We start from the raw sequence: 13,711 nt of genomic DNA, 5'->3' as shown, positions 1-13,711 counted from the left end.
GGGTGGGGTGGAAGAGATTCAAAATGGGATGAGATCCACTCATAGAAGACTAGTGGTGCAATAGTCCAGCTCCAACAGCTGGCAGGAGAAGCCCACGGGTCCGAGCTTGCTGGGAGTTGAGTGGCACACTTGGGGAAGAGCTGCTGTTGGCACACACTGCTCTTGTGCATTTTCCCAATTGGAAACCTGAGGAGTTCTTCATCAAGCCTACAGCAGCAGCTCAGCTGCTCTCCAGTGTGAGCAGCAGTCAGGGGAACTCATGGGCCGCCAGGACACAGGCAGCTGTTAGTAAGGAAGGAGTTGGTTTTAGCCCTGGCAACACTTTTGGCTGGGATGCAGCTCTCACCATAGAGAAACCCCAGAGAGAGCACCAGGATTTTGCAGCCCATTCAGACTGTATCCAGATCTGCCCAGTCATTTTTCATTTCCACTGCACAGTTTCTTAAGAAGATCTGGAGGATGGAGGATTAAAATAATTAACAGTTTACAGAAACTCAGCTCCGTTTTCATGGGAACAAAGTTCATAGCTCTGGTTTTATGGTACCACCTTGCTTTTATACTCCACACTTTGTTAAACATTATAATGAACTCAATGCTGTGCAGAAAATAAAAATGTTTCCTGCCCACACTTCAGAAGAGCTGCTGGGATGGTAAAGGCTCTTTCAAGCTTAGGGCTGCTAGCCTAAATAGTACGTACACTGGGCTAGTCCATCAGAAAGCTCTGTATTGCAAATGTAAATTTATCTTTATAAGAATGACAAGCTTCTGTTCAAAGCACAGCACTGTATAAAGCAGTTCACTGAGGGAGTAGGGTTTACCATATTCCCCCCCTGGAACAGAGAGGAGTTTTGTATTACATTAATCAGCATCTAAGCCCTGAAGGTCACAATTATCTGGCCACTATTTTTCAGTATTAGTGATTTTAGTACATGATTAACTTTCATGTGTGCATCATTAAGATGAGGAATTGTTTTTGAAGTTTCAAAGAGAGCAGCAGGTCTTAGCTGTAGTATTTGCCATACTTGCTCAGCCACTCTTAAAAGGGATGATTTATAGAAAATCCAGCTGTGAGTTTTCGTTTCTTCAAGAGCAGGAGGCGGGACTAGAAACCAACCTAAAACCAAGCAGAGCATTGATCAGAGTAGAAATGATGTAGAGCACAGCTCCGCAGACAACAGCTAAGCGTCGTGGAAGTATTAGCTGGCAGCGATAAGGAGGCGGAAGCAGAGCTTGGTGACAGAGGAGCCATCTGTCAGGAGCTGGGAATCCGATTTCAAGAGAGCAGAAAATGAAGTAAAGAAGAAAGTGATTTTGGTTCAGAGGTACAGTGGAGCCCAAGGATATCTGTGGACAGTAAGTTTCTATACTGGAACAGGGATGTTTAATACAGCAGCTAATACTGTTTGAAAGGACTTTTCAGCTTTGAAAACAGACATAAGTAGCTCCTGTATTAAATAGCTTTTACTTAAAGATTTTATTTATTTTTGAGATGTAAATAAGCTTATCTGTTCGAGGTGGCTTGTTTAAAAATTTGTAAACAAACTTTAAAACTGCTGGTGTCCCTTACTTCAGAGGGTGTTATTTTGTTTAATAAGGTCATCTCCTGTCGAGGATAAGATTTGTTCGTAACTTTTCAGAAAAATATCTTAGAAGAAAAGGCTGTTTTGGCCCCAGCTGTGAGGTGAAAAAGGGTAGGCAAGAATATTTTTTCTGGAAAGGGGAAAGGAGTTCCCACCCAAATAGATCTAAACTAACTGTAACTACGATGTATAAACACCCCGGGGCTAAATCCTACCCTCAGTTACACTGATGTAAGTCAGGTTTAAGTCTACTGTAGTTAATAAAATTACTCCTGATTTAATTAAGGATAGAATTTGGTTGCACATTTCTTAATAATGAAAAAGCCCCATGGTTCTTTCCAAAGTGCATTTTATGTTAACAGATTATTAAGGACTTGCTTGAAAATACGTTAAAATTAATTGAAGACTCACACTGTGATGCATCTTTTGTCGTGTACTTGTATGCTTCTTTGAAATTAGCACAAAAGCCAGCGTGAGATATTGTAAGCAATCCTATTATTTCTTGCTAGCAGGTTCTCCGATAAGGTTTGCATTGCTTATGGTTTCATGCTCATTTCACTTCAGTGGCTTGTATTTGGGGTGATATGCTTTAATCCTAAAAAGGTTTGTGGAGCTCCAGCTGGGAGCGATAAGGTGATATTATCTGTCGTAGAAAAGTGTCAAAGTTCTGTACAAGACCCCAGACTGTCTGACTGGGACTGAAACTGTTCTATTACAAATTGTACAGAAAAATTACTCTTGTTGCTGTGGTTTTAGTGTACGAGTTAGAAGCAGAAGCATTGGCTGCTGACTGAGAAAAAAAAACAACAAGTAAAACCCACTCACTATTATGGCCCAATATGGATGACAAAACACTGTAGCATGTGTGGGAAAATGGCTGCAGTCCAATGTCTGGAACCATTTATCTTCTGGTAGAGTCTGGAAGATGACTGTTTTATGTATTTTACAGAAATCCCTGCTGATTGATTTCATTTACTTAGGAGGAGGGGTCACAGTGACTGATGGCAGGGACAACTGGGGCAAAAAGTGGATTCTTTGCATTATCCTGACATCCTGTTCTAGTTGGAGTTACTGGTACCTTTTGAAGGCACCACACCATGCTGGGCATTTTACTGCTACGTTTGCTACTGCACACAGAAGTTTGCTGCTTCTTTCTGGGTCTCAGCAAGCTGAGAGTTGCAGGTTGTGCTTCCACTAGTGCCAGGAACATTTTGGAAATTATGATTTGCAGGGGTTTGGAGGGGAATGGACAGAAATGGGTACAGGTCTGTGTAACCTGCCAAAAGCTTGGTGGGTGCTGTTATTGGAGAGGGAGGAAAGACTTTGTGAAAGGTCTGGAGGGAAAGTCTGTTTTCAGTGTGTGAGGCTTGCAGAAACAGCTTGTCCCTCTTTAGCACATGAGATTGTATGCTAGGGTGATGATACTGGTTTTTTCTGACGTTTGTTGCTGAAATAGCCACAATTCCTGGCATTTCTTTATTTATATGGAGTAAAGAGCTTGCCAAGCGCATTAGAAACAACAGGAAAAAGCTGTACATCAGTGTAATTCATTTATCTCTCTGTTATTTTTATGTGTGCTCTGATGGCCTGTCTGTCAAGGTGTTTGCCTTCAAATCAATTTGGCTCACATCACGGCATGACAGTCACTTGTTATATACCAGGCATGTCTACAGGCATTTGCTTTCATGTTGCAGGGAATGAGTGCCAAGATTTTCATATGATGAAACAAAAGGGTCGGGGATATGTTTCCTAGTCAGTAAGTACACTGCTACTGTGTTGTTTAACAAAAATGGAGAGGAAAATGGATTTTTCAATTTCAACTACTTCAATTGGTGCCCTTTAGGCTCTTCACAGGGTCCGCTACTAATAGTTACAATGCCGAGTGCAGTGCAGGATCACATAACAAACCTGGAGAAAGGGAAAATTATTGTGTGTCCCCCATCACATCCAGTTTCCCATACACAACCACTTAGTACAGTCAAGACATTTTTCATTGACCGAGAGAGAAAGAGAGGGAGAGACAAAGAAAGAGAGAAAGAGAAAAGAGACAAAAGAGAGAAAGAGAAAAGAGAGAAAAGGAAGAAAAAGAAAGAAAGAAAGAAAGAAAGAAAGAAAGAAAGAAAGAAAGAAAGAAAGAAAGAAAGAAAGAAAGAAAGAAAGAAAGAAAGAAAGAAAGAAAGAAAGAAAAGAAAAAAAAAGAAAAAAGAAAAGAAAAGAAAAGAAAAGAAAAGAAAAGAGAAAAGAAAAGAAAAGAAAAGAAAAGAAAAGAAAAGAAAAGAAAAGAAAAGAAAAGAAAAGAAAAGAAAAGAAAAGAAAAGAAAAGAAAAGAAAAGAAAAGAAAAGAAAAGAAAAGAAAAGAAAAGAAAAGAAAAGAAAAGAGAAAGAAAGAGAAAGAAAGAAAGAAAGAAAGAAAGAAAGAAAGAAAGAAAGAAAGAAAGAAAGAAAGAAAGAAAGAAAGAAAGAAAGAAAGAAAGAAAGAAAGAAAGAAAGAAAGAAAGAAAGAAAGTTTTCTAATGTAACCTAACTGCTGAGGAAGTTTCCTTATTTATCAAGTATTTTTATCAGAGCAGTAGGAGCAGTTAAGCGCTGCGCTTAAACAGCATCCCAGGAATAAACTCAGCATCACCTCTCTCTTCCGGACATCATCTCGTACAATTGCCATGCACTGTCATTCAGTCCACTCAGGTTCTTCGCTCTCACTGCTCCTCATGCCACCTTGATGTGCACTCGTTTTCTGTCTCCGTGTGTTGAGGATGTGCATATGGTCAGACATTTTGGTTTTACTCATGTGTTAACTTCTGATTTGGATTTTTAAGTTTACAAGAATTTAGATTAATTGTAACCTTTTCTATTTTCCTAATTTCTTTCACTTCCTTTTCAGACACTACATGTTTTGGTTATCCTCCCACAGAACAGTTCCTTGTTGGCACTGTCCCAGAGGCATAGCTGCTTTTGCTCTTCATTAATTTAGTTTGAGCCTTTCCTGCTTTTTGGTATATCTAACTCAAGAGAACAGTGGGTCGTGCCATGGGTTCCAGGGGAAGGTACCAGTTACCTTCCATGGATACACCACTGAGCTGCCTGATGATCCAGAACAAATCTAGTGCCTCAGTTACTTTTTCAGATCTGTCTTTATCATGGGGTCCTTGATGGGGTCTCTCTTCCTTGAGAGAGAGAGAGTGCTGGTAAACAGATCCAGTGTAAGCCCAGTGTCTCCCTTTAATCTTGAATTTGGGAAGGAGGGGAAAAGAGTGGTCTAAGCTGATGGAAGCTTGTTTTTTCATCCAATGGGACTGCATTCTCCTAGTAATTGGGAGCATGTTTGGGGACTTTAGCCGCTGATAGTTCCTCTTCCATAAGGATTGGTAGGATGGTGTGGTCAGGCCCCAGCCATTTAGTCTGCTGCCTGCACAGTCCCTACATTTTTATTAGTCAGCTCTTAAATCTTTTCATTACATGGAATCGTTTTTCCTGTGGCCACCACAAAGGTGCCTTCCTGAGTGTGCTGGTCCTTACAAATAAAATATCTCAGACCATATTTTAGACATGTTGCATATTATCCCATTTTTCAAACAAATTTTATCCATTTGTACTTTGTAATATAGCACATGACAAGCATGGGGCGGGTGGTAGAACTACAGCTGCGTCTTGTTTTCTTATCAGATATCGATAAAAACAGTAAATTAGATTAAACAAAAAAAAAAAAAAGCTCTGTAGGCTGTGGAACATTATGAAACCACCCACTGAATGTCTGCACAAGACATATGGCAACAGCAAAGCTGTTATATACTAAATGAGTTCAGAGTGGGGGCCAACTGAATGCAATGCATATAAGTGATTTACTTACTCATTTATAACCCTAACCTAAAATCATGAGTGTTTGCTGTTCCGTAAAAAGGATGACTTTATGTGACCCTTTAAAGCCTTCAGCATTAAGTGGCATTAAGTTGATGGCTACTTGTTTTGTACCTTCAGTGAAAATTATGCATAAATCAAGTAGGCTTTCCTTGTAATGTACTCATAATCCTCACAAGCAAAACTCCCACCCAAAACCACTGATCAAACATGGTTTCTTGAACTCAGAAAGGTCACCTCATAAAAAAATATAGAGGTATAATATTCAGGCCATCCAGGCAATTTTTTTTTTGGCTAGGACATTAATTAAGTCATTGTAAGGTTAAAATAATAATAGGGTTCTGATGTAAGCAGATAAAAGACAGGGAATCTACATTAAATTCAGTTTCCATCCACAGAACACATCTAGAAGAGCTAAGCTGACTTGCTGTTTAAAGAACATTTTGCACAGGGACAGACAGGATGGGCTGAGGTTGAGTCCTGGATATTCTGGGGTTTATGTATTTAAATAAAGCCCGTAGCATTGTTTTTGTTCCTTAATTATCTCTGGTTTGTTGATTTATTGATGCTTTTGAAGGCAAGTAGACTCAGTAAAACAGAATCATTCTGTGTCACGTAAAATTTCCTCTTAAATCTGTGGACATTAATAGACAAAAGGAAAGGATTGATGGTGGGAACTTCTGTAGAGATGGTCTTCCATCTACAGGAAAAACCAGTGGTAGTCTCTAAAAGGTGGAATTGAGTTACTGAATTGCAAATGAGTGTAAAGTCTTGTGAAATCACTAACTAGAACTGTCTCAGTTCTTGAAATCTCCCAGTGCAGCCCAGAATTTGGGCCAAAGGTGCCTGGGAATCAGCAATCATGCAAAAAGGGTTGGTGGCTGGAGCATCTTCATTGTTGCTGGGAGATGTGATGCGGAACTTGCCCATTCAGTGTGAAAGGTCACTTCCATTTGGGGGTGACTTTGTGGGAAATAGGAACATTGTTTGCTTTAGTACTTGTTATACAGGCTTTAAGCAGGAATGAAAACCACAAATGATAGTCCTTTGCCAGCCATGAGCACTGATGCACCACTGAAAAGTCAGAACATGGTCTCAGCGGGCTTAGTTTCAGGGAAATACTTGGAACTTGCACCTACTTACTTCTGCCCGTGTCCTTGGGGCCCCCATTTCTGTAACTAAACTCCAATTCCAAAAAGAACCTATGCGTCTTCTTTTTCAGCACAGGAGAGCATAGCACTGAGGCGTTGCTCCTTCTGTGTCTCTCCTGTGTCTGTGCATCCCAGCTGGTGCACCTGGAGCAGGGGATGGGCCCTCACTTGTCACAGAAGAAAGGTTCAGTAGACTCATAGATGCACTGAATGGTTTGAGTTGGAAGAGGCTTTAAAGATCATCTAATTCCGAACTCCTGCCATGGGTAGAGATACTGTCCACTAAAGCCCCACCCAACATCACCTTGAGCAATTCCAGGGATGTGGCATCCACAACTTCTCTGGGCAGAAGATTTAGAAGATTTGTTCAGGAGATGTTTAGTTTGTCACATCCCTCCACCCGTGGCTAATGACCTTCATGTGCAGCTCTGTTGTATTAATTTGATTTGCAAGAACATGTACACAGATAACCAGAAGTGAATGTGGTAGATTCAGGCACAATCATGTGCACTTCTCTTGTGCTTCTGAGCCACTGAATTCAAAATGTAGATTTATGTTAATATTTAGCACTTCATTGTGCATTTAATCTCCATAGGCCTGCAGGAACATGTCTAATTTATACATCCAAATTAATAGAGGTAATCACACAAAACAGTCAGTCTTTTCATCACTTGACCCAATGAGGAAAGAAGACACTATTTTGTTTGGACTATAATTGCTTATACATACCTGAAAATACCATCCCATATTCTCAGTTCTTTGTAAAAACACCATGGGTTTGCCATTACAGACAGCTGCATAATGAGTTAGCTTCATTTTTTAACTGAACTGAAAATTAGAAGGCTGACCCAGATCTCAGTGGGATATCTCCAGAGGAGTTTTTCAGTGAACTTAGATGCTGAATGAGATAAAGCAGTTCATTTTTAAAAATTGTTTGAAAACCAGCTTTCAGAAAATAGTCTTGAATGCCTGGTACTTACAATGAGCATGCTTGCAGACCTCTAAGGCAGCAGTCAAACATCCTCATGCTTCGTATTATTTATTTATATTACATTTATATTGTCCACATGAACTTCCAGAGCAAATTCAATAGACAGCTATTGTTCTGCCTTGATTCCTCAGACCTGGTTGCTATGGCATCCAAGTTGGGAAAATATCTGCCAGCTCCAGGTGGCTGAGCACACAGACGGGTGAAACATGAGCAGTAATTTAGGGAGCCATGAGGTGGTGTCCTGTGACCAGAAGGTATTGTCCATGGTTTTTGCAAAAAGGGGCAAGGAGTTGTGAACATTGCTGGGAAAACTAGGCTTTATTTAGCTACAGCAAGAGAAACCGCCTGTACCAGCAGCCTGCACAAGTACTGAGAGGTTCTGGTGGTAAACTATGAAATAATTTAATGATCTGTTCAGATTAAACGCAGAATCAGAGATTAGAGGGGGCTGGCTGGTATCACCTATAGTCATGCTCAATAACATCCTGCTCTGTGATTCGTTCCACTCAGCGCACTGGAATTACAATAGTTGCCAAATAAGGCACAAGAACTGAGCTTTCAGGTGAAAAACACATACAATGACAACTGTAAGACCTGTGGAAAAAAACCCCTTTCTTATTTAGTCTTTGTACTCAGAACTTGTCCTCTGAAGTCTGCATAATATAATACAAATAGGATCTACAAATTCAATTTTTTTAGTCTAAACTATCAGGATCAATATTCAAATGCTTTGGTAGAGTTTTCACTCCCATCCAATTGTCACTGTTTTAAATCACTTTGATAGCTAGAATAAATTTTCACTGAAAGCAGGGGTTTTTTGCAACATTTCTTTTCCAGTCAAAAAAAAAAGAACAAGAACAAAGACTACCAAACAAAATGCAACTTGTCTAAAATCTCATAAAAGCTCTTACACAAGAATCTATCAAGCCTGGGAAATATGTGTTCTTTTGTAAAAACATATTTTTCCTTGAAGTCATTGCTAGATTACAAAAGTTCACATAACATATTGGTATGTGTATGTGTTTATGTAAGACAGACCTCTGTATTTCACTTTCTGATGTCAGTGTTGCCTTGACAACTGTATTTTATTGATTAGTAGAATATATGTAATTTGGTTCAGAGCTGCATCATCTTACAAGGTCATTTTTCTTTGTGAGAAGTTGTTTCATTTTCTTATTCTCTGAGTAAAATTATTTTTCTTATATGAGAAATAACATTCTTTTGATCCTTTTGGGGGTGGTTCTGTGGCTGTTCTCAAAACCCAATAGAGTTTGACAAATGCGTGCTGATAAAGTCATTAAATACATTTCTACTGATACATGCATTTCTTATTCAAGTTCTTTTACTGCATATGTTAACCTAGTATCTAATCTGTAACTTCACTGGTTACCAACTGGACACTCTATCCATGCAGTTCCAGTTACTACACACTTTCAAGGGTGCTTTTCCTCCAGAGATCTGAAGTTCCAAATAGTAACACTTCTCAGAATCTCTTTGAACTAGATATTATTATAGAATTTATTTGACACTTAGATAAGCCATCACGTGAAAAACTTCCCCCAAAGAGTAAATAGTACTGAGAATAGCTCCTGAAATTGAACTCTTACACCCTTGTTCTACTCATTGTGGGTTTGTCAGATCTATGGATTGGTTCCTGACAGAGGACTGTATCTTTCAGCAATCAGTTGTCCCATTGCCAGTCCTATTTCTGTGAGTGCTGGTCAGGTTTATGAGAAGTTTTGGTGCTGACCTGAAGAGCTTTCATTTTCACACAAACTGAGCAGGGGAGAGGATGGAAGGGGTAGGCAGGATGCTGTGCCTTGGTTCAGATGGTGCCATGGCCTGTTTATGTGGACAGCTGGAGGATTCACATAGTTAGGTTTACCAAATCTCCTCCTGCTTTGGTTTTGTCCTTTCCGCTTGTGTTTATTTGCCTCATGGTTTATGAGTATCACAGGAGCCAAGAGCAGTCAGGGTGTGCAGCTTCCTGGATGAAATCAGACAGGGGAACGACAAGAAAAAAGTAAAGAGGCCAAGGAGAATGAGGAGGAGTACAAATAATGGATGGGAAAGTAACGAAGTTCAGCCAGATGTTGATGTAAAAGCTGTCTTTTTTTTTATGGAGAACTGAAAGCATAACCATCCCTACAGTCCTAATATTAACAATTTATAAATTATAGCAGTGATTGTATTTATATGTCATACAGAAGGTAAATGATGGGAATGGGTTGTCAACACACATAGGAAAACAAGTCTGAAAATCTCTAGCACTTTCTTTAAATGCAATAGTTCCTGACGATTAAATATCCCATTGGTTGCTATCTAAATATTTATTTTCAGTGAAATTACAAGAAGTCCACAGCCAGAGAAAACCCACGCTGTTCTGTTCTCTGTTGTAAAGATTAAATTATGTTCTACTTTTGAAAAAACGCTTGGTTCCCAGGTCTATCCTATTGTACTTTTCTGGATAATTTTGAAAAATAGAAAGAGAAGAGAATCTGCCATTGATGGCAAGCAGGGACAAAGGCACTGTTACTAGATTGTGGTTTTGAAGGTCATTTACCGTGCTAAGTCAGAGACCATAATGTGAAATAATGTTTTTAGTCTTTTGAACTAAAACATTCGGCAACAGGTCTTCCTAGCAACAAGGCCCCACCTAACACAGAGCCTCATTTTCTTGCAAAGATCCTGCAGTCTTACATGGATTTTCTGGGTCAGTCGCTGGCAGCAACAACACTAATTTATACCAGATGAAAGTCAGGCTGACTATAATTAGCAATACCAGGGTATTTGTCTGAAAAATCAAGAAACACTGGCATTTGCCAGAGAAACCATGTGTCTTGTGGAGAACCTGGTTCATTTAATTCAAGATTTAGGTATCTGGGGTTAAGCAGATGCTCCAGTCAATTTGTCATGACTGCTTAAATTCCTCGTACAGTCTTAGGAGAGCAGCAGTTTCTTACTGAAGATCTGAGGAGGAAGATCTGTTCCCCCTCTCCATCCATCCATCTGTCCACCCACCCGAGGATGATTCAGTCTGCCTCGTTCAAGTAAATACCTCTTCCACTGGGATTATAGAGGAACAATAGGAAATAAATGCTGGCAGCTCCATGCAGTTGGGTTTTACTCATTTGAAGATGGATGTGACTTATCTTCCTCTTGCATAATAGCCCAAGAATTAGAGCACTCCCCCCAGAGAGAGGCAGTCCTGGGCTCTACTTGTTCTGAGTGGGCTGAGCTCACATCTCCTACATTTAACTCAGAAGAGCTAAATTCCTCCCTTCGTAGGATGACCATCCGTAAGTCTCCATGCTTTTGTTTTTTAATCCTTTCCTTTTCTGCCTGTCTGTGAGGACTGTAAGCTTTGTAGGGCACCAGCTAGTTTGTCATTAAACATTTGAGCATCACTGACTGTTGCAAGGTTCTGATTTTGGCTTTGTAATGAAATACAAACAATGGCAACAGTTGTGCAAATTTGTCTCTTCGCACCACAAAAAAATGCTGAGTAAAAGCTTTGTTCTTGTGAATGCATTACATATTTTTGGCTGGTATTGATAAAAGTTGGGCTTTGTACAGCCTTTCGTTGTGAAATGGTTTGTGAAACAGAGGATGGGTCTGCCAGGATGTTGGATTCGATGAGTATTTAGGGAATTGCTGGTTGCTTGATGGATTGATATGGCCATGATTATGTCCTCATTTTTGTTGTCTCTTGTAGAGACATTCATGCTGGAGCTTGGTAGATTTGTAGCACTGGGAAATACGATGCTCCAAGGCCCTTTCTTGCAAATTACTCTTTCAGGAGATTTTTTGGACCTAGGTGAGTATGTAGCTCAGGGCAGGAGTAAGCTGCAGAGCTCCTACTCAGTGACACAGCCCCTCAGTTTCTTTTTCTCTTGGAGTTTCTAAAGAAGAAAGCAGTGGGAGGGAGGGACGGACAGGGCTGAGAGCAGTGTGAGGACACTGTGCTGTGGGGACATTATGTGGTCACTCCGCAACACTGGCAAAGAATGCAGCAGTGATGTGTCCCTCGCATGAGTCATCCTGGAGCTGCCAAAAGTTGGAGCAGCCCATTGCCCAGTGATGACTAGTGGTTGACCTTTATTTCCATCTTAGAGATTATTGTAAAATTGAAATAAATTAATTTCTGCTTTCTGAGCACTGACATCAGTGCAGCCTTGTTTCCTACGAATTTGGATTCCTTTCCCCCGCCTCACTGAAAACAAGTCCTTCCCCTCCTCCATGGCACTTCCCAGATCTCTCTCCCATCCCTTAAATATTTGCAAGAGGAGGGGTACAGACACTGATGCTGATGCAGAGTGTTGTGTACTCTGCAGCCAACTGACTGCTGCTTCTCAGCATGCACAGTGGGTCACCCCACAAATGCCTTTCCCTTACTGGAATGCTGATTTATATACTGTCTTTAAGACATGGCTCCTCCTGTCAGATTCGACTGAAACTGGCCAGTAGGTTCTGAAATTATTTTGGGGGGCAGGAGTGTGTCCCAGAGAGACAGATGGTACAAATATTACTTCTTTAGGAAGCAGTTGTACAAATATTCTGTAATGCAGAAATTAAAAGAATTATTAATAAATTAGTAGGTGAAGTTCTGTGGGTTGTGTTGTGAAGAAAGACATAAAAGGAATACATTTTTAGGTTTGCTGTAAATTTTTAAAATGATTATAATGAAAAATTGTTGAGCAATTAAACAATTGAGTTGCTCCTCCATCATAAGGAAAATGTGGGACTCACTCTTGCAGTTCATCCCTAATGTGTTCCAGCCCAACCAGTGATGAATTTGGTCTGAACTTACCAAGCATAGCAAACACCTATACAGCTCACAGATAGATAACATTTTATCAGTACATTGCACCTATGAAGTAACAGTTGTTTTGGTCATCTACCACTTTGCCACCTTTAAAAGTGACAAACTATTAAAAGTGTTATCAACTCCATGTGCCCATTTTATTAAATAACCTTTAAGAGCTAGATAAAGTCAGATTTGGAAGACCTGAGTCTGCTTTTTAGAAAAAGATTCTGGCTATGGTTAGGATCTAAGATTTTAGGAGAAACATGAGAGCAGAAACTAATATTGTTTCTAAGTATACCCACCTGTGCTACATATTAAAGGAAACTGTCCCTAACAAGAAGTCCCTGTGAGTATTGTGAAAGCATGCACCTCTGATGTGCACAACAACAAGCTGTTCAGATCACAGCTTGGAGTCAAGGTGGTTGCACAGTACTGTGTGCTGCTATTTCTTGGTGGCTAGGGCAGGTTTTTCCAGTACAAAATATTTGAGGAGGTGTCTGGCAGAATGGATCTAAATAACTTAGAAATTTTGTATATTTATGGATGAAACAATTACTAAATAAATATTAAATAAATAAAGGTAAAATCCTACAGCAATGCTATTTATTATATTTTAGTTAGGGATCTTCCATCTTAACATTCCTGGGGTCTCATTTGTGATGCTGTCATTTCTCATTTTTTCCATCTCCTGAAAGCAATATTTGCCTTAGGGGTATGGTATCATTGTGATAAAAATGAGCTGGTGCTACTGGTCTCATGGCTAATTGCTGTTCTTCGAGCAGCTCTCTTAGCATAGAGCTCTTAAGGCTGCTTTGGAAGGGGCTTAATGCTTACCACAGATGCTAATGCCCTCATGTCTTCCAAAATGATGGAGGAGAGCATTTTGCCCTTTTCGTTTCGAGGTATCATAAAGTCTTGGAGACTTTGAGGCCAATTGCCAGATGTGATTAAAAATAAATGAAACAGAAAAATTGTACCTGATCCCCCTGACACACTTGAGTAACAGCCTTTTCTAAGACTGCTTTTCTAAATGATTCTTTTTGCATCTGTATTTTTCTCTCATCTGACCACAATGACTTCTTCCTTATCATTAAAAATGGAAAACAATAGTAGAGGACATTTGAGGATTTTTTTCATGCAGTTCTCTGCAAATTCTGATTGGATTTTGTTCATTGCACATAAGATGAACTATCAAGACAGACTGTAAACTGAAACGTGAAACTGAGGTATTAAGTGAGAAAGGAGATCTGCTGCTGTTTAGTGCTGCAGGAAGCATCTTTGGTAAAGCTCACACCCAGTGTGTGCAAGTTGAAACATTTTCAAAAAA

General features: G+C 39.8%; 1 protein-coding gene across 4 annotated transcripts in view; it reads left to right on the top strand.

Annotated features, from left to right (window-relative positions):
• STARD13 (StAR related lipid transfer domain containing 13) overlaps positions 1-13,711 on the top strand; it is a 289,969-nt gene that overhangs the window by 216,228 nt on the left and 60,030 nt on the right. The window lies entirely within an intron of this gene.

Source organism: Coloeus monedula, assembly GCF_965178545.1.
Source record: "Coloeus monedula genome assembly, chromosome: 3".
NCBI classification, from domain to species: Eukaryota; Metazoa; Chordata; class Aves; order Passeriformes; family Corvidae; genus Coloeus; species Coloeus monedula.
This window is presented reverse-complemented; position numbering and strand designations above follow the sequence as displayed.